Below are 14,131 nucleotides of genomic sequence, written 5' to 3' on the forward strand. Positions count from 1 at the left end.
GTAAGTTAGTATGTTAGTAAGTTAGTAAGTTAGTAAGTTAGTAAGTTAGTAAGTTAGTAAGTTAGTAAGTTAGTAAGTTAGTAAGTTAGTAAGTTAGTAAGTTAGTAAAAAATTAGAAAAATGATGTATGTCACATCAAATCGGAAATAATACACCTAGAGCTTTTGTTGTGAGTTCCTTTACCAGTGTCTCTGGTAGGACACTGGTAAAGAAGATAAAAAAAGTTGTTCCTGTTGGATTTAGGGAAGAAAAAGTCAAACTAAAACTTATGTAGCAAATTTGACCACATTTTTTGTTTTAGTTTGTTTTTTATGGAATTTCTCTTTTACTTTGAATAAAAGATGAAAGAAAAATATTAACTACACCATGTCCAGTTGAATTTTAAAATCATTAATCATAAAAACTTGTATATCAAACAATTTATTTTTTATTATTTTTAAAATATTGAAGAATTTTTTCTTGATATTTGAGTAAAATTACAAAGAAAAAAATTACAAATAGAAATTATTAAAACAATTCTGGAAAAGGTGTAATAGTTTTGAAATACATACAAAAAATATAAATAAATTAAAAAGTACATAAATTTACTTTAAGGATAAAATTTTGTTTTAAATATTTGTTAAGCTATGCAATATTTACAATAAATCTTAAAGGAATGAATAAATCTTTGGGTGAATTTGTGAAAAGAAAATTGTGAATAAAATATTGACATTTTCTTAGTTTTTTTAAGGGAAATATTAAAATAAAGAAAATAGCAAAATATTTGTAGTCACAAAGGGATAGAATTGCGTCGTTAGAAATTAATTTGAGTAAATTTTGTTTTGTCCTGTACTAATATATCATATTACATAATAGAACACATGCATGTTAAAAATAGAGAAATAGGAATGACTTGGATATTACCACATTGGACATTATAATACCTCTTGTCGTCGTAAATGGTGTTAAAATAAAACACGTTGGACAAATGTGACCAACGCTGATTTAATCTTCCTATTTTCTCATGATAAGGAATCCATATCTAACACGCAAACCTTTAGAAGGCAGAGCTTTATTAGGAGTTATATTCGAGTTCCGACCCTAAAAAAGGTTCAATTAACCATAGTACCCTTTATAGGACGATAAGTAAGAGAAACCAATTATAATTATTGTTTAGATCCGACAACACTAACTTAAGGTCAAGCTCACAAATAGATGGGAAATGGGAGTCTGTTGGGAAATGGGGAATGGAAGTCTATTAGGAGTTTCATTGTCTCCTCAATATCCTCCAGCCCGTGTCATCGACCATAAATTCCGGATGGACATGAGTTTTGGATAGAAATTTTATTATCTTCGATACGTCATTTACGCTGTCTACCTGTTCACAGAAAAGTTTCCAGGAGTCTCGTTTGGCTTTTTTGGAATTTTTTAATATTGAACCCAGAAATATGAAATTGAGTATGTAGAGCCTGAATTAAGTGAGAATTTCAAAAGGTACTTTTGGAATATTCTATAATATTGAACCAAGGGACGTGAAATTTAGTACGTTAAGTCGGAATTAGATGAGAACCCATAAAAGGTAACTTTTTGGTGCTTTTTCGTTTTTCAAAAGGTACTTTTTGAGTTTTCTATAATAATGAACTTAGAAACATGAAATTTAGTATGTAAAGTCCGGATTAGACGAGAACACATCAAAGGGGATTTTTGGTACTTTTTCGTTCTACAAAAGGTACTTTTTTAATTTTCTATAATATAGAACCTAGAAACATGAAATTAAGTATGTAGAGCCCGGATTAGATCAGAACACATAAATGGGACATTTTTGGTACTTTTTCGTTCTACAAAAGGTACTTTTTGAATTTTCTATAATATTAAACCTAGAAACATAAAATTTAGCATGTAGGGCCTTGACTAGATAAGAACCTACAAAAAGGGACTTTTTGGTACTTTTTCGTTCTACAAAATGTATGTTTTAAATTTTCTCTAATATTAAACCTAGAAACATGAAATTAAGTATGAAGATTCTGGATTAAGTCAGAACACATAAAAGGTGACCTTTTGGTACTTTTTCGTTCTACAAAAGGTACTTTTTGACATTTCTATAATATTGAACCTAGAAACGTGAAATTGAGTATGTAGGTCTGGATAAAGTGAAAACCCATAAAAGGGGACTTTTTGGGTTTTGATTTTTTTGTACAAAAAAATCGTACTGACTGTTTTTTAACATATCATGGCACAGTCGAATATAAAACTCTTACTTGTTTTGTCTTTAATACTTATACTGACACGAAATTTTTGACAAAATTTTAAAACTTTAAAGCCTGTACTTACTTATTTAATGTATTATATATAAGAATGTAAATCAATTTTTTTTAATATATTAAATATTTTTTTATATTTTTGTTTCTTTTGCAGATTATCAACAATAACTTGTGTAGTATTCACAATAGGTAAGTTTCTTTTTTAAGAAAATTTAATTGAAACATTTCTTATCAATATTTTGTTAGTCATAACATATAATTTTAATTAAAAACTTTTAAGATTGATTTGATTTAACTTAAATTATTAAATTTTAAGTGCTTTATACTATAGAAATACTCTCTTTTATTCTAATATATAAATAGTCCTATACAGGATTAAAAAAAAAAAAAACAATTCTAAAGAAAAATCTACATAAAAAAATTTTTATTTTTTTAAAAATATTTCTTTTTTTAGAAATGCAAATAATTTATAAATATTTTACAAAAAGAAAAAACTTTTTATCTTTGTTTAAGTTTCAGTTAGTCTTTTTTAATACATATATATACATACATATGTATATACGTTTTGCATATTTAAAAGTATATTATGTTAATATAAAATATTTAGTTAACACTTCAAATAAGTTTTTAATTTGTGGTCCAGCAACCATGTATGGGAAATGTTTGTTTCCCTTAAGATAAAAAAAAATGTTATAAAAAGACAAAATATACATTTTCATATTAGAGTTCGTATTAAATTTTAGAAAAAAAAATCAAATAAAATATTAAATCAAATTAAATTAATTTACATAATATTTTGCTCCCGAAAACTGTTGACATTGTAAAATGCCAGCAGTAATTGAATGCCCAAAAGCCTCAAATCAACTCCCTGCAAAAGGACACATTTACACACATACACATAATAATAAGTGAGATTTGTATTTGTGAATGTTTGCTGTGTATTTGTCTATTTACCCAGCTGTTTTCTAAGGAATCAAAGTTGCAGATCATTTAACTCATATCTTCGAATTCACGGGAAGTGATTTATATATGGTTGAGTGAATTGCCCGTTGTAGTTTATGAAGAGACAATGGACTATTTTTTTGGAATTGGCAAATGTTCCAAATAACACTTTAGTAAACCCCTATTGGGGACCTTTAACCCAGAACTGCTGGTATTATAGTTATATGTAAATGTTGACAAATAACACAACACATTAGTCAAGGGGAGAGTGTGTGTGTGTGTTTGTTCTTTTCCTGTTCCTTTTAAACTTTGCTATATTTTCCTTAGAGACATTCCAGAGTTATGATGACTTATAATTCTAAAAAATGTCAAAAATTTTAATATTTGTTGAGTTGGTAACTTATTTTCTTCTAACTTTCTGCTGCCCCTTTACTAAACGTTATTCCTTGAGATTTTTTATCACAATAATACAATGCAAATAATCATACATTAGGGTGGTCACGTTTTATGAAGAATGCGATTCTATTAATACTATAGACCCCCTAATGTACATATGTTCTTATGCATAATAGACCGTTTTAAATAAAATATACTAAAATTGGTTCAAAAGATTTTGATAAATCTTTAGCTTATGCGGACGACTGTGCAATCATGGTTTAAAAGATTTTGATAACTATTTACCTTATGCGGACGACTGTACAATCATAACCACAATTATTTACTGCTTGTAACTTGTAACTATCACCAGCAAAGTAGTGATCAACACTTTTTACCGTCTGGACTATGAAAGTAAATTTTATCGTTAATGATGGAGTCCAAACTCTGAGTATATGTACTTCCTCAGCTCATGTTACGACAAATTGCAGAGTAGAAATAAAGTCCTCAAAGCGCCAGCGGTAGCAATATTTAGTATAAAGATAAAGAAACCTTGTTAGCAATATGAAACGAATAACATGTCAGCAGTTAATTTTTCAGCTCCAAGGTGGTCACCTTCGATCAGTGATATCCATTGGAGAAACATTCAATGCTGTCAAAATACTGCCCTTAGGAGTGAAACGGTCCATTTACAAATTACCTCGACCCATCATCAGCGCAATAAAACGAAGGACTTTCTAGTCAAGGAACACAATGTCATGTGGACGCAAAAGTTCCTTCTAGGGTTTCTAAGAGGAGTCGTCTTGATTTTAAAACCACACAGTTGGATGTCTCCCCGAAGAATATCAGATAAAATCTTCATATATACAAGAACAATATGCTCAGGTATGTGCAGATCAGTCCTCGTATACGGCAGCTTTAAACATCACACATAAAGAGAAATTAATGCGGAAGTGCTTTAGGAGAAATCCTGCCATGATTCTCCTACTTCATGGTGGTCTTTTTCAAACACTGAGTGTTATACGGAAATTTCGCTTCAGTATACATGTACTTTGCTCAAGTAGTTAAGCTTCCTAATCTCTGACCATTGCTTCCCTGTTTAACTTCCTAGATGCAAAAATATCAAGTCAGTTTACAACCAAGCAGATGAGATGGCTTTTCTTGTAACGGCATCAACATCTAGAGACGTAGCCGGGAGACAAAAGTACGAATACATCAAAAAAGCTAGAGCTTCTGTTCTTAGTCACGAGAAACACACTGTGGTAAATCTTTAATGAAGAGTTTTCTCTGAACATTACTGGACAATGAAGGAAAATTCAATGGTATAAGATATCTTTTATCCATCACCCTCCACACCTTTCACCTATCCGATAATATCAACTCATTTCCAGTGCTTAGTCCTCCTCTGTGCTGTATCTGTTGTCATACGGTAACAACACCGAACTTATCTCGAAAATTAAATTTCACCGTCTAATAGTCTTTGAATCGCAACTCTTTCTGTGAATTTTGATTTAAACCACAGGATCGCAAAGGAACCTAAACCAATTTGCCGTCCATGACATAGTCCTGTGGGCAATTGGCAACTCATATCAGATTTTGCAGTTCTCTGTTACGACCTCATGTCTAATCATTCTAAGGAATATACTAGGAAGGAATTAAATTTATAGTCTCGGCAGACTAGAGGTACTAATTTCCCATGAATTGCAATAGTCTAAAATGAGGGTCTTTCGTCAAAGAAACATGCCCATGGGGGACACATGGAGACCATTTCAATTCCGCGATCCCAAGATACCACAATAATGTCGCATTTAGTGGCTGCCCATAGCCAATGGCAGACACAGAAGAAAACCTGCAGCGGAAAACAAGCACAACCAAGATCGGTATTGCTCAACATGCTTACAGTCAATTAGTCACGGATAGACCATGCCATCCCTAATGAATGTCCACCATGCGTTTAGGAGCTCCATGATATTCACTACATATTAAGTTCATTATAATTAATAGGCTTGGATATTGATGCAGAACCTCTTAACTAGATTAGTATAAGTAGAAGTTAGTTACAACATCAGACAGACCAATGACTAAATCGACTCCGCAGTCTAGTAGGACTCGGAACATACTTACTCTGTAGGCTTAGAAAATTGTATTGGCTAAATTACAAACGGAATGACAAACCACAAGGTAGAGATACTACATTCGTAGAGGCCGAGCCGAATCTTAAATACCCTCCACTAGCTACTTTCATATAAACAATTTTATATTTTGTGAAATATTTGTGAAACAAAGTTTTCTCATGTTTTTTAATAGGAAAACCCCCAAAATTGTAATAATTTATAAACAGACAGATAACTTTATAAAGGCAGACAGACGGACATATATAGATCGAGTCACAATTTCATAAGGATCAAGAATATATTTACTTTGTTGGATCTTAAATAAATATTTCTCAGTGTTACAAACAGAATGACAAACTTATATCTATCACCACTGATAGTGGTTGAGGGTATAAAAACATCCTTATATCTACATGTACTTAGCTTTATTATGTTTTCTTTACAATTTCAAAGCACAACCACACATCTGCATAATTATGAGCTTTCCAATAACCACAAAAAGGGTTTTTTATTCATGTACGGTTAGCGGTACAAATTCCGTGAATTTAATCTAAGAGCTTTTAGATATTTGAAAAAAATGGGCATGTATATTAAAAAAGAAAATTTAACTTAATTTAAATTAAACAAATACACACAAAACCACCTTCTGAAATTGTCTGCGAGTGCTTTTTATCATCTACACCTGTATTACGTATATGAAAATTTTCACATTATTAATTTGTATCATTTTAATAATTCTGTTCTATTTCATTACTTAACATCCATTTTAGGTTTCTTGTAGAAACCAGAAAATGATTCGTTTTCATTAAAAATTTTGTCTGTCTTCTGTTCGCGAGTTTGTGTGACATTTTGTCTTGCTTTATGTCTGTTTTCTGTCAATCTTGTCTAAGTTTTAAGTAGTAGCAGTTATACTACTACTCCACTTATTTAAAATTTTATTTCTTTTGGTACAATATCCATTGTTCAGAGCAGAAGGGAGGAAAAATGTCAATAGTGATGACAGAATGATGATATTAATAAAGATGTTAATGATAATAATGTTTATGTTAATAATCACAGCGTTGATTTTGATAATGATGATGACAGTAGATATGATGGGGCCGTTAGAATAAAGTTATTAAAAATATACATAGAGTAGACAAATATGTATTGAGCAATAAAATTCTTGGCATGGAGATTTTGCAGGTATAGGAGAAGGTATAAGAGAAGTTTAAACCATTGTTTAAACCATTTACTGACGAGTTACTTTGTGTGCTGGATTAGTCATATGAATGTCTAAGTGCTTTACGTGAACACCTGTCTATTATAAGGTGATTTGCTTAACCACTAGGAGATCTCCTTTAACGATTTACCACCGCCCCATTGTGTATCTTCCATGCAGCAAGCAGTTTTCGTACATGGATTTATCTGTTCCTGTATAAGTGCATTGCTCATGTACTTGAGCTATCTAATGTCTGACAATTGCTGTCCCCTTGCTTCACTTCCGAAATGTAAAAAATATATCTTTCGCTTACAACCACACAGGTGGGATGACCTGTGTTGAGTCGGCAACAGCATCTAGAGATGTTACTCGTTAGACGGAAAGACGCGTCCATCAAATAAACCGAGGACTTTGTTCTTACTTACAGAGATGAAAAACAGACATTTTCCTGAACATATCTGAAAGGAAAATTCAATGGTATTATTTGAATAAGATATCATTTGTCCATTGCCATTCAATCCAGCATACTTCTTATTCATTCAAATCACTCACTCTAAGAATACTTGCGGATGAAATACGTAAACCTCTACATTAATGGCGTATCATATACAATTAACAGCGACTCATTTCAACGCTTACTACCACAGTCACATCTCTGTGGGATATCTGTTTTCTGGGCAACCGCACCGAACTATCCCGAATTAAAAGTTCCACCGTGCATCAGTCCTTTAACCGACAATTTATCTTTCCTCGAATTGAGGTTTAAACCAATGCCACTAGGTGGATGTATAAGGAACTTTAACCTTAACTGACCAGTCTGGACAAAGTCCTGCGAGCTACTGGCTGTGGAAATGGCGAGGATACATTTGATCATCACCAGCTTATAGTCACGCAGACTAGAGGTATAACAAATTCTCTGGTTCGATCCATGTTTATAGACTGGTGGTAGCACTACTTTTCCCGGGATTGCAATCACACCAAAATGGTGTCTTTCATCAAGGTAACATATCAAGGGGGGGTATATAATGACTTCCCTATTGACTAGTCAATGGACTAGCCTATTGACTGGTCTATAGCTTATTAACTGGTCTTTGTACTAGCATATCTATTAGCTTATTGATGGCTTATTATGGAATTGCACAATTCTTCCGACTACTCTATGAACTACCCTATTGACTAGCCTTTTGACTGGACTTTTGACTAATTTATAGACTAGCCTATTGACTAGATTATGGAATACTTAGTCAATTAAGTAGACTATGGACTACCCTATTACCTTGCCAATAGTATACTGGCTGTCTGTACTAGTCTGTGGACTAGTCTATTGACTAGTCCATCTACTCGTCTATGGACTTGCATAATAGCTAGTCTATGGACTAGCCTATCGACAAATATCTGTTCTAGGATATTGACTGGTCCGTTGACAATCTACGAATTAGTCTATGGACTAACTAATGTTGTGGCTTATGGTCTTGTTTATAGCTTCGGCTATAGACCTGTCTACTGCACTTCTTCTTTAATGCTGTATATAAGATTACATAAACTATATATTAAAAAATATTCAAAAAGTTTAAATTCTTACTTGTTATCCTTTTTTTCTAGAAATAAAGAATTATTTGAAAAATTCCTAACACTTCAATGGCATCTTGTAACTTTTTTTTCCATAAAACAAAAAAAAATCCCCTTAACAACATTTAAAGCTGCAACAAATCTATTTGAAGTGGTATAATTTTTTCCATTTAATGAAAGATTTCAGTGTTTTTTTTTTTGTCGGCCTTAAGCAAATCTTTTATTTTTGTGCAACAAATTAAATCTCGTTTTAACGTTTCATGCCAGACATGTTGTAACTGTTGGCAACACATGATGATACAAAATCATTAAAGTACAAATTATTTGTGTTTTTTTCTTGCGTTTTTTCCCCTAAAATACATGTTTACCCTTTTTTCTTGAAGATTTTCACACAAATGCCTCTTTTAATGTAAATCCACATGGAAAATTACCCGAGAAAAAAAATTAACAAACATTTTTGTGTCTGGTATGTGAAAAGTTTGAAAAACCACACAACACGAGTCGTGGCACAAGTTGATTGATGAGCTGTCAATTTAGATAGGCGGGAAGGAGAAAAATGTAGGAATTTTAGTCAATATCAATCAAAAAATTTTTTGGTGAATTATAATGTTTTTTTTTGTTTTTGCGAATTCTGTGCCAAGAAAAAAAACATCATTACTAAAAATGAAAGAAAGAATATGCTTTCTAATCATTCACATAATTTTCGCACAAAAAAAAAAATATAAATAATTTTTCCCCAACGGAATTGTTGTAGTATTATAAGTTTGGTAAGGGCTTTGTGACATGTGGGAATTTTGCGTTCTTGACTCGAGAGAATAGTTTTTAGGATAGTTTAATCTGGAGTTTGTTTAGGGCTTTATGACATGTGGGAATTTTGCGTTCTTGACTCGAGAGAATAGTTTTTAGGATAGTTTAATCAGGAGTCGCGCATTGAATTATTGGAAGATTAACCCTATAACTATAGTACCTGTTTTTGCCTGAAGTTTGACGTGTTGAAATTTTAATAATATATTGAGTTTTTTTGGACCAACACTCAGGGGATGACCCTTACTCATGTAGTGCATTGTGATAGAACTAGGAAAATTAATTGTGGGAGGGAATTGATTGGGGAATTTGATTTAAACCTTTTCACATCGAAAGTGACAGTGAATACTTCTTCACGAAGTTTGTTCACATTCGAACGGTGCGGCTAAAGAATGAATTTTCTCTGTAATGTGTTGTGCGATCTTCTGGCTAATCGTCCACAAATGAGTGTGTTCTTGATGACAGCCGTGAGCTGCGTTAAAATATACGGGCATCGGGAACGAGTTCCCTAATTTCAGAGGAACACATTTCATTATAGTATCGATAGCAGTGAAATACACCCTACGTTGCGACGTGCTTCAGTGAATCAATAGAGCACTCTCTTGTATGCGGTTGATTAGCTCCAAAATAGACTTTGAAGCTCCGACCTATACATGGGAGTTGTATTTCATTTTCGGTCGGATAAAGGTGGTGTAAATAGGAAGAAGATCAGATGGAGTGAAGTATGTCTTATAACGTTTCAAAAAACCGACACACTGGATTGCTTCTTTCGAAAGTTGGAAAATGTATTTAGTCCATTTGACATAGCACTATATTTTCATGCCCAGAACATTAAAAGTTACTGATACATTAATATTAACACCATCCATATGTGTTAAAAAAACAGCATTGAGTCTTGTGGACTAAGTCGACTCTGTTAACACGATCCCATTCACAGTCGTGGTTTAGCGATTCATTGCTCCAATCTCTAGAGAGCTTGTCATCAGCGAAAGAGTAGATGGAGTTGGAAGTTTGACATAGAAGATCATTTATGAAGATAAGAAATAGGGTGGGAGAAAGAACGGAGCCTTGCGTTACCCCTGAATTAATCTTGAACTCTTCTGATTGAAGGCAGAGGTTTGAAATATGGGGGCGTGCGGTTCTTTCTGTATACACCATTAAGGGCGAATATGTTACTTAAGTTTTTTCTTGAATGTCTCGGATGAAAGAGGGCTTCATACTTAAGAGCTATCCATTAAATTGCTTTTATTGTCTCGATAAGTTCGGGAATATAAATGAAGTTTAGCTCATATTTCGATCCTCGAAAATTGTTAATGTTTAACTGTTGTTTCTAAATCAATCAATTTAGACCAATCCATCAGTGTGTTTGTGGGTTGTGTCAAGAAATGCTTCTGTAAGAAAGAAATATCACTGCAAGGGCGAGAGAATAACATCTTTAAGGTCTTGAGAAAACTACTTTACATATTTGCCCCTATGATGGTCGGATAATGTTATTGGATCGGCAACATCCACCCAAGTATCTTTGACAGCATCTTTTACGATTAAAAAAGAATCACATGCTATGTATTCATGTGAACTTCATTAGCGGGTTTCTAGTTCAGAAATAACTTGTACATTGGTCAATTGATCCTTGTCCTCTTAGCCGATTATATGTTTTGGGTGTAATTCAAGATAGTCATTTTATTATCATATCTGATATAGTATATCATTTAGTCGTATCCGTTCGTTATACGTCTGCACTTTCTAACTGATAATCGTTTGCAAATTTTCTTTACTATCGATTTTCTACGCTTTCAAGGATGATATGAATACCCTTATTTCTGCAGTCTTCATTACTTGATGCCTAAAAGAGTAACCGAGCGTAGTTGAGAGAAGCAATCATTTTTTTTTATTTGAAGAATTTGTGATTTATGTAAATTAAATTATAAGACGCAAAATATTTCTAATAACAGCGGGGGTATAATTGATTTAATGAGCATTTATGTACTTGTATTAATTTATTATAAACAACACTTAAGTAATTATCTTAATGTAGAATAAGTTAGAATGGCAGGAGATGATGAGAACACTATAGTGTTTTGTTTAATGTAGAAATTTTGTAGAAATAATCGATGTTTCATGTAGATATATATAATATAGATTATGTCTAGACACTCTAAGTTGTTTAAATATATTTTCTATATAAATGGGTGTTATCAATATTAGAGTGATTTCGTTTTATGGTGTGAACATTTTCATTTTGTGTTTGCATTGAGAAAATTAAAATTTTGTTTAAGCAAATTAATAATATTGAAAATAATATTTCTTAAGTTAGCTAAAATTAAAATATTTTATATTCCTCCCTGTTAATTACATAGACATACATACATATGTATGTTTAAATAGTTTGAGCCCATGGTAGTGAAGGTCATATAAACAATTATTTAATAATAACATTTATAAAAGTTAATTATTTCCAAAGTCCAAGTACATGCATTATAAAACTAAATGGGTCTATTAAAGTAGTTTTTAAAAATGCATTTGTATTGGAAAATTACGTGCATTTACATACATATATGTATGTGTGTAGCAAATACATGCATATTTATTGTTTAATTTTAACAATTACGAATATTTTTCTTTTTGTTTACTTAAGATATAATTTTGCCATTTTAAATACAATACCATGAGTTTTTCGTTTATTTTATGAAAACTTTTTTATTGCTATAAATTTTCTGCATGTAAAGTTAAGACATAAACTAAGTCATTTGTGACTTCTGCTTGTTACACAATTTTTTACAATAAAAATTGTATTCATATTGTTATTATTATTACATACACATATTATTTTCGTTTAGCATTTTTTATAGTATTTTTCACTCAATTGTTAGCAAAGTTAAAATAATATGCATTTAAGTTTACAATATGCATATGTATGCATATTTGTAGGGTTCTATAGTTAGTTAATAGTCGACTTTACGACTTTTTGCATTTTATGAAAAGTCGACTTTTCGACTTTTTTCATTTAATTAAAAGTCGACTTTTAGATTTTTCGTCTATAAGTATTTTATAGATAGTTGACTTTTCGACTTTTTTTACTTTTTTTTACTTTTTTCTACTCTTTTCGACTTTTTCCGACTTTTTTCGTCTTTTTCCCACTTTATTCGACTTTTTCCGACTATTTTTATACCTTTCACCTTCGTGAGAAGGGTATATATAAGTTTGTCATTCCGTTTGTAATTTGTATAATAAAATTTTCCGACCCTATAAAGTATATATATTCTGGATCCTTATAGATAGCGGAGTCGATTAAGCCATGTCCGTCTGTCTGTCTGTCTGTCTATCTGTCTGTCTGTCTGTCTGTCTGTCTGTCTGTCCGTCTGACCGTCTGTCTCTCTGTCTGTCGAAATCAGTTTTTAGAGGACCCCAGATATCGGCGAGATCCGAACCTTCAATAATTCTATTAGACATGCTTTCGAGAAGATCACTATTTAAAATCAGCAAAATTGGTCGGTAAATAACGGAGATATGAGCAAAAATCCGAGACAACCTCTGAAAATTTCATCAAAAAATTGTATAAAAGCAACAACAATACTGTATATAGAAAAAGATGTACACGTATGTGTGTAGATGTATTTGGTTTTATTCAGCTGTGTATTTTTTGTATGTTTGGAATCCAAACATACAAAAAATACACAGCAAAAAAATATGATTTGCATTTTTTGTTAAAATAAAATAGTTTTCCCTTTTGTTTTGCAAATATATTTTTTAATGAATAGGAAAAAGTATTTAAGACGTTTTCAATTATATGAGAGTAGATTGTGAGTTATTGTACAATAATTTTTATGCGAATAATGTAAATTTGAAATTTAAAACTAACACAAATGCTTTTTAAAACAATTTTTTTTACGATAAACAAAAACAAAATCTACGTCTCGTCAATGTTTACCAGCAATGAATCAGAGGTCGAAGTCGACCGTCTTCGAGTCGGAGCTTAGCCGCCGAACTATATTTAGTTGCTTGAGCCGCCGCCGAAACATTCGGCTTAAATCGACTCAAATTTTTTTAATGTTTTTATTAACTAGACTGTAAGATCAATTATGTTTAAAATACACTATGGTGAAGGGTATATAAGATTCGGTACAGCCGAATATAGCACTCTTACTTGTTTTACTTTTTTCGAGTTTTTCCGACTATTTTAGAGTTTTTAATTTTTTTCACTTTTTTTAAAATTTTCGACTATTTTTGACTTGTTTCTACAATTTTTGAGTTTTCGACTTTTTCCGACTTCAACTTTTCGACTTTTGTCGACCTTTCGACTTTTTCCGACTTATCGACATTTTTCGACTTTTTGACTTTCAGACATCTTCATTTTTCGACATTTTTTAAAAACGATAGTCGAGTTATCGACATTTTTGGAACAAAATAGTCGACTTCGACTTTTCGACATTTTTTAAAAACGATAGTCAAGTTATCGACTTTTTTGGAACAAAATAATCGACTTCGACTTTTCGACTTTTTTCGACAAAAAGTCGATTGTTCAATTATTTGAAAGTCGATTTAAAGAACCCTACATGTTTGTTTGTATATTACGGGCCTTATTCATAAACACTTTTATCAAAGGTTTATAAAACAAATTTTTATATAAGTCTATTCTATATGAATATGTATGAATACATATTACATGTACATGTACATTGGTATAAATTTTATCCCGATTGAAAGAAATCATTTGACACTCATATTTGTTAAAAGTAGCAACTCTTTTAATATATTACTTTGTAATTTCCCCTTGGTATTTGCAATCCTAATAAGTCTAGCCTGCTGGGACTATAAATTCAGTGGAGTTAAATACATCCTTGGACTTTGCTTGGAATAATTTAACCTGGGGTCGAACCAGAGTATCT

The 14,131-nt window shown here is 31.7% G+C and overlaps 1 protein-coding gene across 1 annotated transcript in view; it reads left to right on the forward strand.

The window, feature by feature from the left end:
* LOC111687330 overlaps positions 1-14,131 on the forward strand; it is a 261,343-nt gene that overhangs the window by 30,793 nt on the left and 216,419 nt on the right. The window contains exon 2 of the mRNA XM_046954490.1: positions 2,395-2,429. The gene's annotated coding sequence lies outside the window, so the exon portion shown is untranslated. The remainder of the gene's footprint in view (positions 1-2,394; positions 2,430-14,131) is intronic.

The sequence above is a fragment of the Lucilia cuprina genome, chromosome 6 (assembly GCF_022045245.1).
Source record: "Lucilia cuprina isolate Lc7/37 chromosome 6, ASM2204524v1, whole genome shotgun sequence".
NCBI classification, from domain to species: domain Eukaryota; kingdom Metazoa; phylum Arthropoda; class Insecta; order Diptera; family Calliphoridae; genus Lucilia; species Lucilia cuprina.